Consider the following 21,901-nt stretch of genomic DNA (forward strand, 5'->3'; position numbering starts at 1 on the left):
ATCATTGTACATTGCAGAGCGCAACTGAAGAGAGAGATGGACAGGGACAAAGATACAGGGTTAGAGAGAGAGACCCACATGACCAAAAAGACAAGGGTTAGAGAGGAAAAACCCACATGACCAAGAATATAAGGGTCAGAGAGAGAGAGACCCACATTACCAAAAGATAAGGGTCAGAGAGAGAGAGACCCACATGACCAAAAAGTAATGTCTATATATGAATGAAATACAGTGTCACTATGTTTTCATTCCCCATCAACTGAAGCTAAAAAAAATATCCTTATTCTTTGGGTAGATAGACGGCTTGGCTGAACCCTTAGCATCTACTGTTGGGCTGAACCCTTAGCATCTACTGTTGGGCTGAACCCTTAGCATCTACTGTTGGGCTGAACCCTTAGCATCTACTGTTTGGGTAGATAGACGGCTTGGCTGAACCCTTAGCATCTACTGTTTGGTTAGATAGACGGCTTGGCTGAACCCTTAGCATCTACTGTTTGGTTAGATAGACGGCTTGGCTGAACCCTTAGCATCTACTGTTTGGTTAGATAGACGGCTTGGCTGAACCCTTAGCATCTACTGTTGGGCTGAACCCTTAGCATCTACTGTTTGGTTAGATAGACGGCTTGGCTGAACCCTTAGCATCTACTGTTGGGCTGAACCCTTAGCATCTACTGTTTGGGTAGATAGACGGCTTGGCTGAACCCTTAGCATCTACTGTTTGGGTAGATAGACGGCTTGGCTGAACCCTTAGCATCTACTGTTTGGGTAGATAGACGGCTTGGCTGAACCCTTAGCATCTACTGTTTGGGTAGATAGACGGCTTGGCTGAACCCTTAGCATCTACTGTTTGGTTAGATAGACGGCTTGGCTGAACCCTTAGCATCTACTGTTTGGTTAGATAGACGGCTTGGCTGAACCCTTAGCATCTACTGTTTGGGTAGATAGACGGCTTGGCTGAACCCTTAGCATCTACTGTTGGGCTGAACCCTTAGCATCTACTGTTTGGGTAGATAGACGGCTTGGCTGAACCCTTAGCATCTACTGTTTGGGTAGATAGACGGCTTGGCTGAACTCTTAGCATCTACTGTTTGGTTAGATAGACGACTTGGCTGAACCCTTAGGTGTTTGTTTTGGTTGTTGGCTGGCCTAGTGAGACCGAAAGGACGGGGCTAGAGAAGGACAACACATATGGGGGGGTCATCCTGAGTCTAAACATCACCATCAAACAAAATGATACCACATAACTGACAACACAGAGTGAATCACTATCAAGTTCGAAAAGAGAATCAGTCTTTGGTTAGTATAGATGGTTGGGCTGAACCCTTAGCGTCTACTGTTTGGTTAGAATAGATGGTTGGGCTGAACCCTTAGCATCTACTGTTTGGTTAGAATAGATGGTTGGGCTGAACCCTTAGCATCTACTGTTTGGTTAGAATAGATGGTTGGGCTGAACCCTTAGCATCTACTGTTTGGTTAGAATAGATGGTTGGGCTGAACCCTTAGCATCTACTGTTTGGTTAGAATAGATGGTTGGGCTGAACTCTTAGCATCTACTGTTTGGTTAGAATAGATGGTTGGGCTGAACCCTTAGCATCTACTGTTGGGCTGAACCCTTAGCATCTACTGTTTGGGTAGATAGACGGCTTGGCTGAACCCTTAGCATCTACTGTTTGGGTAGATAGACGGCTTGGCTGAACCCTTAGCATCTACTGTTTGGGTAGATAGACGGCTTGGCTGAACCCTTAGCATCTACTGTTGGGCTGAACCCTTAGCATCTACTGTTTGGGTAGATAGACGGCTTGGCTGAACCCTTAGCATCTACTGTTGGGCTGAACCCTTAGCATCTACTGTTTGGGTAGATAGACGGCTTGGCTGAACCCTTAGCATCTACTGTTGGGCTGAACCCTTAGCATCTACTGTTTGGGTAGATAGACGGCTTGGCTGAACCCTTAGCATCTACTGTTTGGGTAGATAGACGGCTTGGCTGAACCCTTAGCATCTACTGTTTGGTTAGATAGACGGCTTGGCTGAACCCTTAGCATCTACTGTTTGGTTAGATAGACGGCTTGGCTGAACCCTTAGCATCTACTGTTTGGGTAGATAGACGGCTTGGCTGAACCCTTAGCATCTACTGTTTGGTTAGATAGACGGCTTGGCTGAACCCTTAGCATCTACTGTTTGGGTAGATAGACGGCTTGGCTGAACCCTTAGCATCTACTGTTTGGGTAGATAGACGGCTTGGCTGAACCCTTAGCATCTACTGTTTGGGTAGATAGACGGCTTGGCTGAACCCTTAGCATCTACTGTTGGGCTGAACCCTTAGCATCTACTGTTTGGGTAGATAGACGGCTTGGCTGAACCCTTAGCATCTACTGTTGGGCTGAACCCTTAGCATCTACTGTTTGGGTAGATAGACGGCTTGGCTGAACCCTTAGCATCTACTGTTGGGCTGAACCCTTAGCATCTACTGTTGGGCTGAACCCTTAGCATCTACTGTTTGGGTAGATAGACGGCTTGGCTGAACCCTTAGCATCTACTGTTTGGATAGATAGACGGCTTGGCTGAACCCTTAGCATCTACTGTTTGGTTAGATAGACGGCTTGGCTGAACCCTTAGCATCTACTGTTTGGGTAGATAGACGGCTTGGCTGAACCCTTAGCATCTACTGTTTGGTTAGATAGACGGCTTGGCTGAACCCTTAGCATCTACTGTTTGGGTAGATAGACGGCTTGGCTGAACCCTTAGCATCTACTGTTTGGGTAGATAGACGGCTTGGCTGAACCCTTAGCATCTACTGTTTGGGTAGATAGACGGCTTGGCTGAACCCTTAGCATCTACTGTTGGGCTGAACCCTTAGCATCTACTGTTTGGGTAGATAGACGGCTTGGCTGAACCCTTAGCATCTACTGTTGGGCTGAACCCTTAGCATCTACTGTTTGGGTAGATAGACGGCTTGGCTGAACCCTTAGCATCTACTGTTGGGCTGAACCCTTAGCATCTACTGTTTGGGTAGATAGACGGCTTGGCTGAACCCTTAGCATCTACTGTTTGGGTAGATAGACGGCTTGGCTGAACCCTTAGCATCTACTGTTTGGGTAGATAGACGGCTTGGCTGAACCCTTAGCATCTACTGTTTGGGTAGATAGACGGCTTGGCTGAACCCTTAGCATCTACTGTTTGGGTAGATAGACGGCTTGGCTGAACCCTTAGCATCTACTGTTTGGGTAGATAGACGGCTTGGCTGAACCCTTAGGTATTTGTTTTGGTTGTTGGCTGGCCTAGTGAGACCAAAAGGACGGGGCTAGAGAAGGACAACACATATGGGGGGGTCATCCTGAGTCTAAACATCACCATCAATCAAAATGATACCACATAACTGACAACACAGAGTGAATCACTATCAAGTTCGAAAAGAGAATCAGTCTTTGGTTAGAATAGATGGTTGGGCTGAACCCTTAGCGTCTACTGTTTGGTTAGAATAGATGGTTGGGCTGAACCCTTAGCATCTACTGTTTGGTTAGAATAGATGGTTGGGCTGAACCCTTAGCATCTACTGCTTGGTTAGGATAGATGGTTGGGCTGAACCCTTAGCATCTACTGTTTGGTTAGAATAGATGGTTGGGCTGAACCCTTAGCATCTACTGTTTGGTTAGAATAGATGGTTGGGCTGAACCCTTAGCATCTACTGTTTGGTTAGAATAGATGGTTGGGCTGAACCCTTAGCATCTACTGTTTGGTTTGTTGTCTGACTGAGAGAGGACATTCGCTAAGTGTCTGGTTGTTGTCTGACAGAGAGAGGACATTAGCTAAGTGTCTGGTTGTTGTCTGACAGAGAGAGGACATTCGCCAAGTGTATGGTTGTTGTCTGACAGAGAGGACATTAGCTAAGTGTATGGTTGTTGTCTGACTGAGGACATTCGCTAAGTGTTTGGTTGTTGTCTGACTGAGAGAGGACATTAGCTAAGTGTCTGGTTGTTGTCTGACAGAGAGGACATTAGCTAAGTGTATGGTTGTTGTCTGACAGAGAGGACATTAGCTAAGTGTCTGGTTGTTGTCTGACAGAGAGGACATTAGCTAAGTGTCTGGTTGTTGTCTGACTGAGAGAGGACATTAGCTAAGTGTCTGGTTGTTGTCTGACAGAGAGAGGACATTAGCTAAGTGTCTGGTTGTTGTCTGACTGAGAGAGGACATTAGCTAAGTGTCTGGTTGTTGTCTGACAGAGAGGACATTCGCTAAGTGTCTGGTTGGATGTTGATAGCTTCCTATTACTTTAGTCATTATATCCAGTCACAGTGTGGGAGTGGGGAGGTGTCAATCAGTGGGTGAGTGAGTGTGTGAGTGTGTGAGTGTGTGAGCGTGTGGGCGTGTGGGTGTGTGAGTGTGTGAGTGTGTGAGTGTGTGAGTGTGTGAGTGTGTGAGTGTGTGAGTGTGTGAGTGTGTGAGTGAGTGAGTGTGTGAGACTGAGGTGCGTGACTGAGGTGCGTGCCACACCAGTCATTGTCTGGGGATCCCTAGCCAATGGCCTGTCATGTGTTATTAATGAGAGAGGGAGGACGAAAGGCAGCCAATGTCAGCAGTCTGTCAGGGTCATGCACAACCTTTGGCTCTCTGACAGTAGCCTTGGACAGTCTGTGGCAGTTGAAAGGGCAGAGCCTAGAGGTGGAATATGCAGTAGTGTGGCCATGCTACACACACTAAGAGGCAGACCCACACCTGATAGGACTATCGATGAGACTGTAGATTCCTTCAGTCTCTCTATCTCTCTCTCCATCTCTCTCTCACTCACTCACTCACTCACTCACTCACTCACTCACTCACTCACTCACTCAATCACACTCTCGCTCTCTTACTCACTCACTCACTCACTCACTCACTCACTCACTCACTCACACTCTCGCTCTCTTACTCACAATTCAAGGGGCTTTATTGGCAGGGGAAACATATGGTAACATTACCAAAGCAAGTTAAGTAGATAATATACAAAACTGAAATAAACAATCAAAATCAACAGTAACCATTACACTCACAGAATGTCCATAAATATATATGAATGAGTGATGGCCGAATGGCATAGGCAAGATGCAGTAGATGGTATAGAGTACAGTATATACATATGAGATGAGTAATGTAGGGTATGTAAACATTATATAAAGTGGCATTGCTTAAAGGGGCTAGTGATACGTTTATTACATCCATTTTTTTATCATTAAAGTGGCTGGAGTTGAGTCAGTGTGTTGGCAGCAGCCACTCAATGTTAGTGGTGGCTGTTTAACAGTCTGATGGCCTTGAGATAGAAGCTGTTTTTCAGTCTCTCGGTCCCTGCTTTGATGCACCTGTACTGACCTCGCCTTCTGGATGTTAGCGGGGTGAACAGGCAGTGGCTCGGGTGGTCGTTGTCCTTGGTAATCTTTTTGGCCTTCCTGTGACATCAGGGGGGGTGGGTAGTTTGCCCCGGTGATGTGTTGTGCAGACCTCACTACCCTCTGGAGAGCCTTACGGTTGTGGGTGGAGCAGTTGCCTTACCAGGATGCTCTCAATTGTGCATCTGTAAAAGTTTGTGAGTGTTTTTGGTGACAAGCCAAATTTCTTCAGCCTCCTGATGTTGAAGAGGCGCTGTTGTGCCTTCTTCACCACACTATCTGTGTGTGTGGACCATTTCAGTTTGTCTGTGATGTGTACGCCAAGGAACGTAAAACTTACTACCCTCTCCACTACTGTCCCTCGATGTGGATGGGCGGCTGCTCCCTCTGCTGTTTCCTGAAGTCCACGATCATCTCCCATGTTTTGTTGACATTGAGTGAGAGGTTATTTTCCTGACACCTCCTCCCTGTAGGCTGTCTCGTCGTTGTTGGTAATCAAGCCTACCACTGTCGTTTGCAAACTTGATGATTGAGTTGGAGGCGTGCATGACCACGCCGTTATGGGTGAACAGGGAGTACAGGAGAGGGCTGAGAACGCACCCTTGTGGGGCCCTAGTGTTGAGGATCAGCAGGGTGGAGATGTTGTTACCTACCCTCACCACCTGGGGGCGGCCCGTCAGGAAGTCCAGGACCTAGTTGCACAGGGCGGGGTCGAGACCCAGGGTCTTGAGCTTAATGACGAGTTTGCAGGGTACTATGGTGTTAAATGCTGAGCTTGATGATGAGTTTGGAGGGTACTATGGTGTTAAATGCTGAGCTTAATGGCGAGTTTGGAGGGTACTATGGTGTTAAATGCTGAGCTGTAGTCGATGAACAGCCTTCTTACATAGGTATTCCTCTAGTCCAGATGGGTTCAGGCAGTGGGCAGGGTGATGGGTTAGGGCAGTGGGCAGTGTGATGGGTTAGGGCAGTGGGCAGGGTGATGGGTTAGGGCAGTGGGCAGTGTGATGGGTTAGGGCAGTGGGCAGGGTGATGGTTTAGGGCAGTGGGCAGTGTGATGGGTTAGGGCAGTGGGCAGTGTGATGGGTTAGGGCAGTGGGCAGGGTGATGGGTTAGGGCAGTGGGCAGTGTGATGGGTTAGGGCAGTGGGCAGGGTGATGGTTTAGGGCAGTGGGCAGTGTGATGGGTTAGGGCAGTGGGCAGTGTGATGGGTTAGGGCAATGGGCAGGGTGATGGGTTAGGGCAGTGGGCAGGGTGATGGGTTAGGGCAGTGGGCAGGGTGATGGGTTAGGGCAGGGTGATGGGTTAGGGCAGTGGCAGTGTGATGGGTTAGGGCAGAGGGCAGGGTGATGGGTTAGGGCAGTGGGCAGGGTGATGGGTTAGGGCAGTGGGCAGGGTGATGGGTTAGGGCAGTGGGCAGGGTGATGGGTTAGGGCAGTGGGCAGGGTGATGGGTTAGGGCAGTGGGCAGGGTGATGGGTTAGGGCAGTGGGCAGTGTGATGGGTTAGGGCAGTGGGCAGTGTGATGGGTTAGGGCAGTGGGCAGTGTGATGGGTTAGGGATGTGGGCAGGGTGATGGGTTAGGGCAGTGGGCAGGGTGATGGGTTAGGGATGTGGGCAGGGTGATGGGTTAGGGCAGTGGGCAGGGTGATGGGTTAGGGCAGTGGGTAGGGTGATGGGTTAGGGCAGTGGGCAGTGTGATGGGTTAGGGCAGTGGGCAGTGTGATGGGTTAGGGCAGTGGGCAGGGTGATGGTTAGGGCAGTGGGCAGTGTGATGGGTTAGGGCAGTGTGATGGGTTAGGGCAGTGGGCAGTGTGATGGGTTAGGGCAGTGGGCAGTGTGATGGGTTCGGGCAGTGGGCAGGGTGATGGGTTAGGGCAGTGGGCAGGGTGATGGGTGATGGGTTAGGGCAGTGGGCAGTGTGATGGGTTAGGGCAGTGTGATGGGTTAGGGCAGTGGGCAGGGTGATGGGTTCGGGCAGTGGGCAGTGTGGTTGCCATGGCGTTCCCTGTGGACCTATTGGGGTGGTAAGCAAATTGGAGTGGGTCTAGGGTGTCAGGTAGGGTGGAGGTGATATGGTCCTTGACTAGTCTCTCAAAGCACTTCATGATGACTGAAGTGAGTTCTACGGGGCGGTAGTCATTTAGCTCAGTTACCTTAGCTTTCTTGGGAACAGGAACAATGGTGGCCCTTTTGAAGCGTTTGGGAACAGCAGACGAATAAGGATTGATTGAATATGTCTGTAAACACACCAGCCAGCTGCTCTGAGGATGCGGCTGGGGATGCCGTCTGGGCCTGCAGCCTGGCAAGGGTTAGCACATTTAAATGTTTTACTCACGTTGCCTGCATTGAAGGAGAGTCCGCAGGTTTTGGTAGGTGGACTTGTCAGTGGCACTGTGTTGTCCTCAAAGCGAGCAAAGAAGCTGTTTAGTTTGTCTGGGAGCAAGACATCGTGGTCCTTGACAGGGCTGGTTTTTCATTTGTAGTCCGTGATTGACTGTAGACCCTGCCACATACCTCTCGTGTCTGAGATTAATTGCGACTCTACTTTATCTCTTTACTGACGCTTAGCTTGTTTGATTGTCTTGTGGAGGGTAAAGCTACACTGTTTGTATTCGGTCATGTTTCCGGTCACCTTGCCCTGATTTAAAAGCAGTGGTTTGTGCTTTCAGTTTTACGCAAATGCTGCCATCAACCCACGGTTTCTGGTTGGGGAATGTTTTAATAGACGCTGTGGGTACGACATCACCGATGCACTTGCTAATAAACTCGCTCACCGAATCAGCGTATTCATCAATGTTGTTGTTCGACGCTATTCGGAACATATCCCAGTCCACGTGATCGAAGCAATCTTGAAGCGTGGAATCCGATTGGTCGGACCAGCATTGAACAGACCTGAGCACGGGTGCTTCCTGTTTTAGTTTCTGTTTGTAGGCTGGGAGCAACTAAATGGAGTCGTGGTCAGCTTCTCCGAAAAGAGGGCGGGGGAGGGCCTTATATGCATCGCGGAAGTTAGAATAACAATGATCCAGGGTTTTGCCAGCTCGGGTCGCGCAATCGATATGCTGATCAAATTTAGGGAGCCTTGTTTTCAGATTAGCCTTGTTAAAATCCCCAGCTACAATAAATGCAGTCTCAGGATATGTGGTTTCCAGTTTACATAGAGTCAAATGAAGTTCGTTCAGGGCCGTCGATGTGTCTGCTTGTGGGGAATTTACACTACTGTGATTATGATGGAAGAGAATTCTCTTGGTAGATAATGCGGTCGGCTTTTGATTGTGAGGAATTCTAAGTCAGGTGAACAAAAGGACTTGAGTTCCTGTATGTTGTTATGATCACACCACGTCTCGTTAAGGCATACACCCCGCCTTTCTTCTTACCAGAGAGATGCTTGTTTCTGTCGGCGCGATGCGTAAAGAAACCAGGTGGCTGTACCGACTCCGATAGCGTGTCTTGAATGAGCCACGTTTCCGTGAAACAAAGAACGTTACAGTCTGTGATGTCTCTCCGGAAGGCAACCTTTGCTCAGATTTTGTCTTCTGTGGCGCCGTTGTTTTGGGTTGACGGCTGGGATCCGATCCATTCTCCTGGGTGGTAGGCCAAACAGAGGATCCGCTTCGGGAAAGTCCTATTCCTGGTCGTAATGTTGGTGAGTTGACGTTGCTCTCATATCCAATAGTTTCTCCCGACTGTATGTAATAAAACCTAAGATTTCCTGGGGTACCAATGTAAGAAACAACACATAACAAAACAAAATACTGCATAGTTTCTTAGGAACGCGAAGAGCGGCTGCCATCTCTGTCGGCGCCGAATGTCCTCCTGTGTAATCTGAAGGAAATATGTGTCTCTAATATGGTCATACATTGGGCAGGAGGTTAGGAAGTACATCTTCCTCTGTCTGTCTGTCTGTCTGTCTGTCTGTCTGTTTGTCTGTCTGTCTGTCTGTCTGTATCATCCTGTCTGTCTGTCTCTTCCTGTCTGTCTCTTCCTGTCTGTCTCTTCCTGTCTGTCTGTCTGTCTGCCTGCCTGCCTGTCTGTCTGTCTGTCTGTCTGCCTGTCTGTCTGCCTGTCTCTTCCTGTCTGCCTGTCTCTTCCTGTCTGCCTGTCTCTTCCTGTCTGCCTGTCTCTTCCTGTCTGTCTGTCTGTCTGTCTGTCTGTCTGTCTGTCTCGCTCTCATATATATGAATTAATTAACGTCCCTGTCTAGTTATTGATCCCTACTTTCAGAGCAGGAGTGATGATGACAGGGCTACACCTCTTGGCCCTGAGAGGCTCTGACTCAAACCCTTAATCAGTCAGTGTCCCGAACCTGGTTCTGAGAAAAGCACTTTGCTTTATTTACATCGCTGTTTCACGAGAAGCAGCGTCCATATTTAAACACTTCCTGCACAGAGCGAGATGACGGAGGTGACAGGTTTCTGAAGGACAACTCTACAGGGAGGGACCCAGAGAGAGCACTAGAAGGGGTGAACTACAGGGAGAGACCCAGAGAGAGCACTAGAAGGGGTGAACTACAGGGAGAGACCCAGAGAGAGCACTAGAAGTGGTGAACTACAGGGAGGGACCCAGAGAGAGCACTAGAAGTGGTGAACTACAGGGAGGGACCCAGAGAGAGCACTAGAAGTGGTGAACGTCAAGGAGGGACCCAGAGAGAGCACTAGAAGGGGTGAACTACAGGGAGGGACCCAGAGAGAGCACTAGAAGTGGTGAACGTCAAGGAGGGACCCAGAGAGAGCACTAGAAGGGGTGAACTACAGGGAGAGACCCAGAGAGAGCACTAGAAGGGGTGAACTACAGGGAGAGACCCAGAGAGATCACTAGAAGGGGTGAACTACAGGGAGGGACCCAGAGAGAGCACTAGAAGGGGTGAAATACAGGGAGGGACCCAGAGAGAGCTCTAGAAGTGGTGAACTACAGGGAGGGACCCAGAGAGAGCACTAGAAGTGGTGAACGTCAAGGAGGGACCCAGAGAGAGCACTAGAAGTGGTGAACTACAGGGAGGGACCCAGAGAGAGCACTAGAAGTGGTGAACTACAGGGAGGGACCCAGAGAGAGCACTAGAAGGGGTGAACTACAGGGAGGGACCCAGAGAGAGCACTAGAAGGGGTGAACTACAGTGAGGGACCCAGAGAGAGCACTTGAAGCGGTGAATGGTGAACTACAGGGAGTTGGTATATACGGTATTACCGGAAGTGCACACAAGGGGCACTATAAAATAAGATTAAACACAATTTAAAAAATAGTACACAAATTATTGATGCACAAAAATATTTAAACAACAGGGATCTTGATCCAGGAGGGGGTTGAATATCTCTGCTGTAACCAAGTAGTTTGATCTTGACATCTAGACACTTAGAAAGTTAGCAAACCAAAATGCACCACTGGAGCCCTGAGCTGCATATCATTTATTTGACACATAGTTATACTCAACTTATTGTTATAAGCAGTGGCATTTCGAAATACCCCGGTATAAATATAAATGGTATATCGCCCAACCCATCTTCATCATCATCTTCAGCATCCTCTTCATCATCTTCATCCTCACCATCATATTCATCATCACCATCTTCATCATCTTCATCCTCACCATCACCTACATCATCACCGTCCATCATCATCCCCATCATCTTCATCATCATCACCATCATCATCCTCCTCATAATCATCATCCTCACCAGCATCTTCATCCTCACCATCATCTTCATCCTCACCATCATCTTCATCCTCACCAGCATCTTCATCCTCACCATCATAATCTTCAGCATCATTTTCATCACCATGATAACCACCATTATAATCATCTTCACCATTTTTATTAGCATTGTCATCTTCGTCATCTTCATCGTCTTCATCATCATTTTCATCTAAGCTCGGCTGTCTGGTAGATATTATCATCTTCATGTTAACCAGCTGTTATCGTTCTTTATCTGATGTAATGTGAATGCAACCCTCTAACCCAGTCTGAGATCGACCACCGGGGCTTCCACAGGAAGTGAGATGTGTGTTTGACTGTGGAGAAACTGCCTTGCAGCTCTAAATTATTTGAGGGGAATGTTTGTGTTTTTTTAAGACTGCAGCAACTTCCGCTGTTCAACTGTTAGCTCGTCTCCCCTGGCGAGGAGGAGAGGTATTTGTAATGATGCCGTAGACCATGGCGGTCTCGGAGACATGCTTTCCACTGGCTCTCCTCTGCTTAGGTTTTCATTCAATATTAATGAGATGTTAAGTCAAAAGATGGAAGCTTATTTTAACTCCTTAAACGCTTTGTTTCAAAAAGCACAGAACGCCTGGGAAGCTTCTTTAACTCAATTTGCATGACGTTAAACTCTGAGAGAAGGATAAAAACATCTGGAACCCTGTTATTGGGTCGAGCCACACGAGCCCCGGCCTGGTATTGGATCGAGCGACACGAGCCCCGGCCTGGTATTGGGTCGAGCCACACGAGCCCCGGCCTTTTATTGGGTCGAGCCACACGAGCCCCGGCCTGGTATTGGGTCGAGCCACACGAGCCACGGCCTGTTCACCCCACGACCATCTAGGAGGAGGAGACAGTGAGGTGCATCAAAGCTCCAACAGAGAGACTGAAAAACAGTCTCCAGGCCATCAGACTGTTAAATAGTCACCACTAGCCGGCCTCCCCCCAGGACCCTGCCCTGAAATATAGTCACTGTTACTAGCCTCCCCCAGTACCCTGCCCTGAACCTTAGTCACTGTTACTAGCCTACCCCAGTACCCTGCCCTGAACCTTAGTCACTGTTACTAGCCTCCCCCAGTACCCTGCCCTGAACCTTAGTCAATGTTACTAGCCTCCCCCAGTACCCTGCCCTGAACCTTAGTCACTGTTACCAGCCTCCCCCAGTACCCTGCCATGAACTATAGTCACTGTTACTAGCCTCCCCCAGTACCCTGCCCTGAACTATAGTCACTGTTACTAGCCTCCCCCAGTACCCTGCCCTGAACCTTAGTCACTGTTACTAGCCTCCCCCAGGACCCTGCCATGAACTATAGTCACTGTTACTAGCCTCCCCCCAGTACCCTGCCCTGAACTATAGTCACTGTTACTAGCCTCCCCCAGTACCCTGCCCTGAACCTTAGTCACTGTTACTAGCCTCCCCAGTACCCTGCCCTGAACCTTAGTCACTGTTACTAGCCTCCCCCAGGACCCTGCCCTGGACCTTAGTCACTGTTACTAGCCAGCCTCCACCCAGTACCCTGCCCTGAACCTTAGTCACTGTTACTAGCCTCCCCCAGGACCCTGCCCTGGACCTTAGTCACTGTTACTAGCCAGCCTCCACCCAGTACCCTGCCCTGAACCTTAGTCACTGTTACTAGCCAGCCTCCACCCAGTACCCTGCCCTGAACCTTAGTCACTGTTACTAGCCTCCCCAGTACCCTGCCCTGAACCTTAGTCACTGTTACTAGCCTCCCCCAGGACCCTGCCCTGGACCTTATTCACTGTTACTAGCCAGCCTCCACCCAGTACCCTGCCCTGAACTATAGTCACTGTTACTAGCCTCCCCCAGTACCCTGCCCTGAACCTTAGTCACTGTTACTAGCCTCCCCCAGTACCCTGCCCTGAACTATAGTCACTGTTACTAGCCTCCCCAGTACCCTGCCCTGGACCTTAGTCACTGTTACTAGCCTACCCCAGTACCCTGCCCTGAACCTTAGTCAATGTTACTAGCCTCCCCCAGTACCCTGCCCTGAACCTTAGTCACTGTTACTAGCCTCCCCCAGTACCCTGCCCTGAACCTTAGTCACTGTTACTAGCCTCCCCCAGTACCCTGCCCTGAACCTTAGTCACTGTTACTAGCCTCCCCAGTACCCTGCCATGAACTATAGTCACTGTTACTAGCCTCCCCAGTACCCTGCCATGAACTATAGTCACTGTTACTAGCCTCCCCCCAGTACCCTGCCCTGAACTATAGTCACTGTTACTAGCCTCCCCCAGTACCCTGCCCTGAACCTTAGTCACTGTTACTAGCCTCCCCCCAGTACCCTGCCCTGAACCTTAGTCACTGTTACCAGCCTCCCCCAGTACCCTGCCCTGAACCTTAGTCACTGTTACCAGCCTCCCCCCAGTACCCTACCCTCAACCTTAGTCACTGTTACTAGCCTCCCCAGTACCCTGCCCTGAACCTTAGTCACTGTTACTAGCCTCCCCCAGTACCCTGCCCTGGACCTTAGTCACTGTTACTAGCCTCCCCCAGTACCCTGCCCTGAACTATAATCACTGTTACTAGCCTCCCCCCAGTACCCTGCCCTGAACCTTAGTCACTGTTACTAGCCTCCCCAGTACCCTGCCCTGAACCTTAGTCACTGTTACTATCCTCCCCCCAGTACCCTGCCCTGAACTATAGTCACTGTTACTAGCCTCCCCCAGTACCCTGCCCTGAACTATAGTCACTGTTACTATCCTCCCCCCAGTACCCTGACCTGAACCTTAGTCACTGTTACTAGCCTCCCCCAGTACCCTGCCCTGGACCTTAGTCACTGTTACTAGCCTCCCCCAGTACCCTGCCCTGAACCTTAGTCACTGTTACTAGCCTCCCCAGTACCCTGCCCTGAACCTTAGTCACTGTTACTAGCCTCCCCCAGTACCCTGCCCTGGACCTTAGTCACTGTTACTAGCCTCCCCCAGTACCCTGCCCTGAACTATAATCACTGTTACTAGCCTCCCCCAGTACCCTGCCCTGAACCTTAGTCACTGTTACCAGCCTCCCCCAGTACCCTGCCCTGAACCTTAGTCACTGTTACCAGCCTCCCCCAGTACCCTGCCCTGAACCTTAGTCACTGTTACTAGCCTCCCCCCAGTACCCTGCCCTGAACCTTAATCACTGTTACTAGCCTCCCCCAGTACCCTGCCCTGAACCTTAGTCAATGTTACTAGCCTCCACCAGTACCCTGCCCTGAACCTTAATCACTGTTACTAGCCTCCCCCAGTACCCTGCCCTGAACCTTAGTCACTGTTACTAGCCTCCCCCAGTACCCTGCCCTGAACCTTAGTCACTGTTACTAGCCTCCCCCAGTACCCTGCCCTGAACCTTAGTCACTGTTACTAGCCTCCCCCAGTACCCTGCCCTGAACCTTAGTCACTGTTACTAGCCAGCTACCACCCAGTACCCTGCCCTGAACCTTAGTCACTGTTACTAGCCTCCCCCAGTACCCTGCCCTGAACCTTAGTCAATGTTACTAGCCTCCCCCAGTACCCTGCCCTGAACCTTAGTCACTGTTACTAGCCTCCCCCAGTACCCTGCCCTGAACCTTAGTCACTGTTACTAGCCTCCCCCAGTACCCTACCCTGAACCTTAGTCACTGTTACTAGCCTCCCCCAGTACCCTGCCCTGAACCTTAGTCACTGTTACGAGCCTCCCCCAGTACCCTGCCCTGAACCTTAGTCAATGTTACTAGCCTCCCCCAGTACCCTGCCCTGAACCTTAGTCACTGTTACTAGCCTCCCCCAGGACCCTGCCCTGAACCTTAGTCACTGTTACTAGCCTCCCCCAGGACCCTGCCCTGAACCTTAGTCACTGTTACTAGCCTCCCCCAGGACCCTGCCATGAACCTTAGTCACTGTTACTAGCCTCCCCCCAGTACCCTGCCCTGAACCTTAGTCACTGTTACTAGCCTCCCCCAGTACCCTGCCCTGAACTATAGTCACTGTTACTAGCCTCCCCCAGTACCCTGCCCTGAACCTTAGTCACTGTTACTAGCCTCCCCAGTACCCTGCCCTGAACCTTAGTCACTGTTACTAGCCTCCCCCAGTACCCTGCCCTGAACCTTAGTCACTGTTACTAGCCTCACCCAGTACCCTGCCCTGAACCTTAATCACTGTTACTAGCCTCCCCCAGTACCCTGCCCTGAACCTTAGTCACTGTTACTAGCCTCCCCCAGTACCCTGCCCTGAACCTTAGTCACTGTTACTAGCCTCCCCCAGTACCCTGCCCTGAACCTTAGTCACTGTTACTAGCCTCCCCCCAGTACCCTGCCCTGAACCTTAGTCACTGTTTCTAGCCTCCCCCAGTACCCTGACCTGAACTATAGTCACTGTTACTAGCCTCCCCCAGTACCCTGACCTGAACTATAGTCACTGTTACTAGCCTCCCCCAGTACCCTGCCCTGAACCTTAGTCACTGTTACTAGCCTCCCCCAGTACCCTGCCCTGAACCTTAGTCACTGTTACTAGCCTCCCCCAGTACCCTGCCCTGAACCTTAGTCACTGTTACTAGCCTCCCCCAGTACCCTGCCCTGGACCTTAGTCACTGTTACGAGCCTCCCCCAGTACCCTGCCCTTAACTACTGAACTATAGTCACTGTTACTAGCCTCCCCCAGTACCCTGCCCTGAACTATAATCACTGTTACTAGCCTCCCCCAGTACCCTGCCCTGAACCTTAGTCACTGTTACTAGCCTCCCCCAGTACCCTGCCCTGAACCTTAGTCACTGTTACTAGCCTCCCCCAGTACCCTGCCCTGAACCTTAGTCACTGTTACTAGCCTCCCCCAGTACCCTGCCCTGAACCTTGGTCACTGTTACTAGCCTCCCCCAGTACCCTGCCCTGAACCTTAGTCACTGTTACTAGCCTCCCCCAGTACCCTGCCCTGAACCTTGGTCACTGTTACTAGCCTCCCCCAGTACCCTGCCCTGAACTATAGTCACTGTTACTAGCCTGTCCATACTGTCTATACACACCATCCTATATAACTACTGTCTATACTGTCTATACACACCATCCTATATAACTACTGTCTATACACACCATCCTATATAACTACTGTCTATACACACCATCCTATATAACTACTGTCTATATAGACCATCCTATATAACTAATGTCAATACACACCATCCTATATAACTACTGTCTATACACACCATCCTATATAACTACTGTCTATACACACCATCCTATTTAACTACTGTCTATACACACCATCCTATATAACTACCTCTGAGTGTTTAGAGCTTGAGGTCGTCACCTCATCAAGTACTTGGGTATATGGCTAGACGGTACACTGTCCTTCTCTCAGCACGTATCAAAGCTGCAGGCTAAGGTTAAATCTAGACTTGGTTTAGGTAGGGGTGTTCTCTAGCGACTATATGTTCTTTACCATTCGGCCATCAGATTTGCCACCAATTGTTCCTATAGGACACATCACTGCACTCTACACTGTAAACTGGTCATCTCTGTATACCCGTCACAACACCCACTGGTTGGTGCTTATTTATAAAAACCCTCTTAGGCTTCACTCCCCCTTATCTGAGATATCTACAGCAGCCCTCATCCTCCACATACAAAACCCGTTCTGCCAGTCACATTCTGTTAAAGGTCCCCAGAGCACACACATCCCTGGGTCAATCATATGTTCAGTTCGCTGCAGCCAACGACTGGAAGGAGCTGCAACAAACACTCAAACTGGTCCGTTTTACCTCCATCTCTTCATTCAAAGACTCAATCATGGACACGCTTACTGACAGTTGTGGCTGTTTAGTGTGATGTATTGTTGTCTCTACCTTCTTGCCCTTTGTGCTGTTGTCTGTGCCCAATCATGTTTGAACCATGTTTTGTGCTGCTACCATGTTGTTCTTCTACCATATTGTTGTCATGTTGTGATGCTACCATGTTGTTGTCATGTTGTGATGCTACCATGTTGTTGTCATGTTGTGATGCTACCATGTTGTTGTCATGTTGTGATGCTACCATGTTGTGTTGCTACCCTGTTGTTGTCATGTGGTGTTGCTACCAAGTTGTTGTCATGTGGTGTTGCTACCATGTTGTTGTCATGTTATGTTGTTACCATGTTGTTGTCATGTGTTGCTGCCATGTTGTTGTCATGTGTTGCTGCCATGCTATGTTGTCATGTGTTGCTACCATGTTGTTGTCATGTGTTGCTGCCATGTTGTTGTCATGTGTTGCTGCCATGCTATGTTGTCATGTGTTGCTGCCATGCTATGTTGTCATGTGTTGCTGCCATGTTGTTGTCATGTGTTGCTGCCATGTTGTTGTCATGTGTTGCTACCATGTTGTTGTCATGTGTTCCTGCCATGTTGTTGTCATGTGTTGCTGCCATGTTGTTGTCATGTGTTGCTGCCATGTTTTTGTCATGTGTTGCTGCCATGTTGTTGTCATGTGTTGCTGCCATGCTATGTTGTCATGTGTTGCTATCATGTTGTTGTCATGTGTTGCTGCCATGCTATGTTGTCATGTGTTGCTGCCATGCTATGTTGTCATGTGTTGCTGCCATGCTATGTTGTTGTCTTAGGTCTCTCTTTATGTAGTGTTGTGGTCTCTCTTTATGTAGTGAGGTGGTCTCTCTGGTCGTGATGTGTGTTCTGTCCTACATTAGTATTTGTAATCCCAGCCACCGTCCCTTTATGTAGTGTTGTGGTCTCTCTTTATGTAGTGTTGTGGTCTCTCTTTATGTAGTGAGGTGGTCTCTCTTGTCGTGACGTGTGTTCTGTCCTACATTAGTATTTGTAATCCCAGCCCCCGTCCCTGCAGGAGGCCTTTTGGTAGGCCGTCATTGTAAATAAGAATTTGTTCTTAACTGACTTGCCTAGTTATATTAAGGTTAAATGTTGACTCCAACGCTTCCTACAGTTGTGCGAAGTTGGCTGAATGTCCTTTGGGTGGTGGACCATTCTCGATACCCACGGGAAACTGTTGAGCGAGGAAAACCCATCAGCGTTGCATTTCTTGACACAAACCGGTGCGCCTGGCACCTACTACCATACCCCGTTCAAAGGCACTTACATAATTTGTCTTGACCATTCACCCTCTGAATGGACACATACACAATCCAGTTGTCTCAAGGCTTAAAAGTCCTTCTTTAACCGGCCTCCTCCCATTCATCTACACTGATTGACGTCAATAAGGGATCATAGCTTTCACCTGGATTCACCTGGTCAGTCTACGTCATGGAGAGAGCAGGTGTTCCTAATGTAGCAGTGTTGTTTAGAAGTTCTATGGCTCAGCTTGGCTTGGTTTGGCCCTATAGTGTGAATTAGGCATGAGGGACATTGATACCGTAATACAACATGTCAAAGGACGCCAGTTGTCCCTGATAGAGAGGCTGATCTCCTTTCTGTTACCTGAGCCTTCTGTTGCCGGACGATGGGTTCACACAGGGGAACCTGTCCCAGCTCTTAAAACATGAACGCTGCTAGAACACTTAGAGAAGGAGCTCAGAGAGGTCAGAGCTTTCCATCCTGCACCCAGCTGGCATTCTTCCTGAGTGCTGTTGTCTGTCTGTCTCTATGTCTGTCTGTCTGTCTGTCTGTCTGTCTGTCTGTCTGTCTGTCTGTCTCTGTGTCTCTCTGTCTCTCTCTCTGTCTCTCTCTCTGTCTCTCTCTCTGTCTCTCTCTCTGTCTCTCTCTCTGTCTCTCTCTCTGTCTGTCCGCCCGCCTCTCCGTCCTCCTGTCCGTCCCTCCATTTATATATTATACAGCCAGGTAAGACATCTTAACACTCAGCCCTGTTCTGTACCATGTTGATAACACACAGCCCTGTTCTGTACCATGCTGATAACACACAGCCCTGTTCTGTACCGTGCTGATAACACTCAGCCCTGTTCTGTACCGTGCTGATAACACTCAGCCCTGTTCTGTACCGTGCTGATAACACTCAGCCCTGTTCTGTACCGAGCTGATAACACACAGCCCTGTTCTGTACCGAGCTGATAACACACAGCCCTGTTCTGTACCGTGCTGATAACACTCAGCCCTGTTCTGTACCGAGCTGATAACACTCAGCCCTGTTCTGTACCGTGCTGATAACACACAGCCCTGTTCTGTACCGTGCTGATAACACTCAGCCCTGTTCTGTACCATGCTGATAACACTCAGCCCTGTTCTGTACCATGCTGATAACACTCAGCCCTGTTCTGTACCATGCTGATAACACTCAGCCCTGTTCTGTACCGTGCTGATAACACACAGCCCTGTTCTGTACCGTGCTGATAACACTCAGCTCTGTTCTGTACCGTGCTGATAACACTCAGCCCTGTTCTGTACCGTGCTGATAACACTCAGCCCTGTTCTGTACCGTGCTGATAACACTCAGCCCTGTTCTGTACCGTGCTGATAACACTCAGCCCTGTTCTGTACCGTGCTGATAACACTCAGCCCTGTTCTGTACCGTGCTGATAACATTCAGCCCTGTTCTGTACCGTGCTGATAACACTCAGCCCTGTTCTGTACCGTGTTGATAACACTCAGCCCTGTTCTGTACCGTGCTGATAACACTCAGCCCTGTTCTGTACCGTGCTGATAACACTCAGCCCTGTTCTGTACCGTGCTGATAACACTCAGCCCTGTTCTGTACCGTGCTGATAACACTCAGCCCTGTTCTGTACCGTGCTGATAACACTCAGCCCTGTTCTGTACCATGCTGATAACACACAGCCCTGTTCTGTACCGTGCTGATAACACTCAGCCCTGTTCTGTACCGTGCTGATAACACACAGCCCTGTTCTGTACCGTGCTGATAACACTCAGCTCTGTTCTGTACCGTGCTGATAACACTCAGCCCTGTTCTGTACCGTGCTGATAACACTCAGCCCTGTTCTGTACCGTGCTGATAACACTCAGCCCTGTTCTGTACCGTGCTGATAACACTCAGCCCTGTTCTGTACCGTGCTGATAACACACAGCCCTGTTCTGTACCGTGCTGATAACACTCAGCCCTGTTCTGTACCGTGCTGATAACACTCAGCCCTGTTCTGTACCATGCTGATAACACTCAGCCCTGTTCTGTACCGAGCTGATAACACTCAGCCCTGTTCTGTACCATGCTGATAACACACAGCCCTGTTCTGTACCGTGCTGATAACACACAGCCCTGTTCTGTACCGTGCTGATAAGTCAACAGCTGTAAACGATAATGATCTGAACAGCAAGGTGTGTATCAGCTCCCAGCAGCTCCGTTTGTCCTACTTGTTCTTCCTTCAGCATCGCATGACACACACCCACTGCCGTGATGCACCGTGATGCAGCCTTCTGACTGTGTGGGTTTAGAGGTAGTACCACTGCTAGTACTGTGATGGTGATGGTACACAGGAGAGGATAGGAGGGGGAGAGGAGAGGCAGATGAGAAGAGGAGAGGAGAGGCAAAGGAGAGGCAGAAGAGAGGAGGAGGAGAGGAAAAGCAGAAGACAGGAGGAGGAGAGGATAGGAGAAGCAGATGAGAGGAATGGTAGGAGGCTGAAGAGAGGAGAGGAGAGGCAGAAGAGAGGAGGAGGAGGAGAGGCAGAAGAGAGGAGGAGGATGAGGAGGAGAGGAAAGGCAGAAGAGAGGAGGAGGAGAGGAGAGGAGAGGAGGAGGAGGAGAGGCAGAAGAGAGGAGAAGGAGAGGAGAGGCAGAAGAGAGGAGGAGGAGAGGAGGAGAGGCAGAAGAGAGGAGGAGGAGAGGAGGAGAGGCAGAAGAGAGGAGGAGGAGGAGGAGAGGCAGAAGAGAGGAGGAGGAGGAGGAGGAGAGGCAGAAGAGGAGAGGAGGAGAGGAGAGGCAGAAGAGGAGAGGAGGAGAGGAGAGGCAGAAGAGAGGAGGAGGAGAGGAGAGGCAGAAGAGAGGAGGAGGAGGAGGAGAGGCAGAAGAGGAGAGGAGGAGAGGCAGAAGAGAGGAGGAGGAGAGGAGGAGAGGAGGAGAGGAGAGGCAGAAGAGAGGAGGAGGAGGAGGAGGAGAGGCAGAAGAGAGGAGAAGGAGAGGAGAGGCAGAAGAGAGGAGGAGGAAAGGAGGAGAGGAGAGGCAGAAGAGAGGAGGAGGAGAGGAGGAGAGGAGAGGCAGAAGAGAGGAGGAGGAGGAGAGGCAGAAGAGAGGAGGAGGAGGAGGAGAGGCAGAAGAGAGGAGGAGGAGAGGAGGAGAGGCAGAAGAGAGGAGGAGGAGAGGAGGAGAGGAGAGGCAGAAGAGAGGAGGAGGAGGAGGAGAGGCAGAAGAGAGGAGGAGGAGAGGCAGAAAACAGGAGGAGGAGAGGAGAGGCAGAAGAGAGGAGGAGGAGAGGAGAGGCAGAAGAGAGGAGGAGGAGGAGAGGCAGAAGAGAGGAGGAGGAGGAGAGGCAGAAGAGAGGAGGAGGAGAGGAGAGGCAGAAGACAGGAGGAGGAGGAGGAGAGGCAGAAGAGGAGAGGAGGAGAGGCAGAAGAGAGGAGGAGGAGAGGAGGAGAGGAGAGGCAGAAGAGAGGAGGAGGAGGAGAGGCAGAAGAGAGGAGGAGGAGGAGGAGAGGCAGAAGAGAGGAGGAGGAGAGGAGAGGCAGAAGAGAGGAGGAGGAGGAGGAGAGGCAGAAGAGAGGAGGAGGAGAGGAGAGGCAGAAGAGAGGAGGAGGAGAGGAGAGGCAGAAGAGAGGAGGAGGAGGAGAGGAGAGGCAGAAGAGAGGAGGAGGAGAGGAGAGGCAGACGAGAGGAGGAGGAGGAGAGGCAGAAGAGAGGAGGAGGAGAGGAGAGGCAGAAGAGAGGAGGAGGAGAGGCAGAAGAGAGGAGGAGGAGAGGCAGAAGCAGATGAGAGCAGCTCCCCAACTCTGTAGTTGATATGTGAAGAGCTGTAGCTTCTAGGGCT

General features: G+C 50.1%; 2 protein-coding genes across 3 annotated transcripts in view; one reads left to right on the forward strand and one right to left on the reverse strand.

The window, feature by feature from the left end:
- The window catches only part of cacna2d4a (calcium channel, voltage-dependent, alpha 2/delta subunit 4a), a 241,211-nt gene that overhangs the window by 103,685 nt on the left and 115,625 nt on the right, over positions 1–21,901 (forward strand). The window lies entirely within an intron of this gene.
- The window catches only part of LOC135515580 (leucine-rich repeat and transmembrane domain-containing protein 2-like), a 241,374-nt gene that overhangs the window by 7,603 nt on the left and 211,870 nt on the right, over positions 1–21,901 (reverse strand). The window lies entirely within an intron of this gene.

Source organism: Oncorhynchus masou, chromosome 27 (genome assembly GCF_036934945.1).
Source record: "Oncorhynchus masou masou isolate Uvic2021 chromosome 27, UVic_Omas_1.1, whole genome shotgun sequence".
Classification (NCBI taxonomy): domain Eukaryota; kingdom Metazoa; phylum Chordata; class Actinopteri; order Salmoniformes; family Salmonidae; genus Oncorhynchus; species Oncorhynchus masou.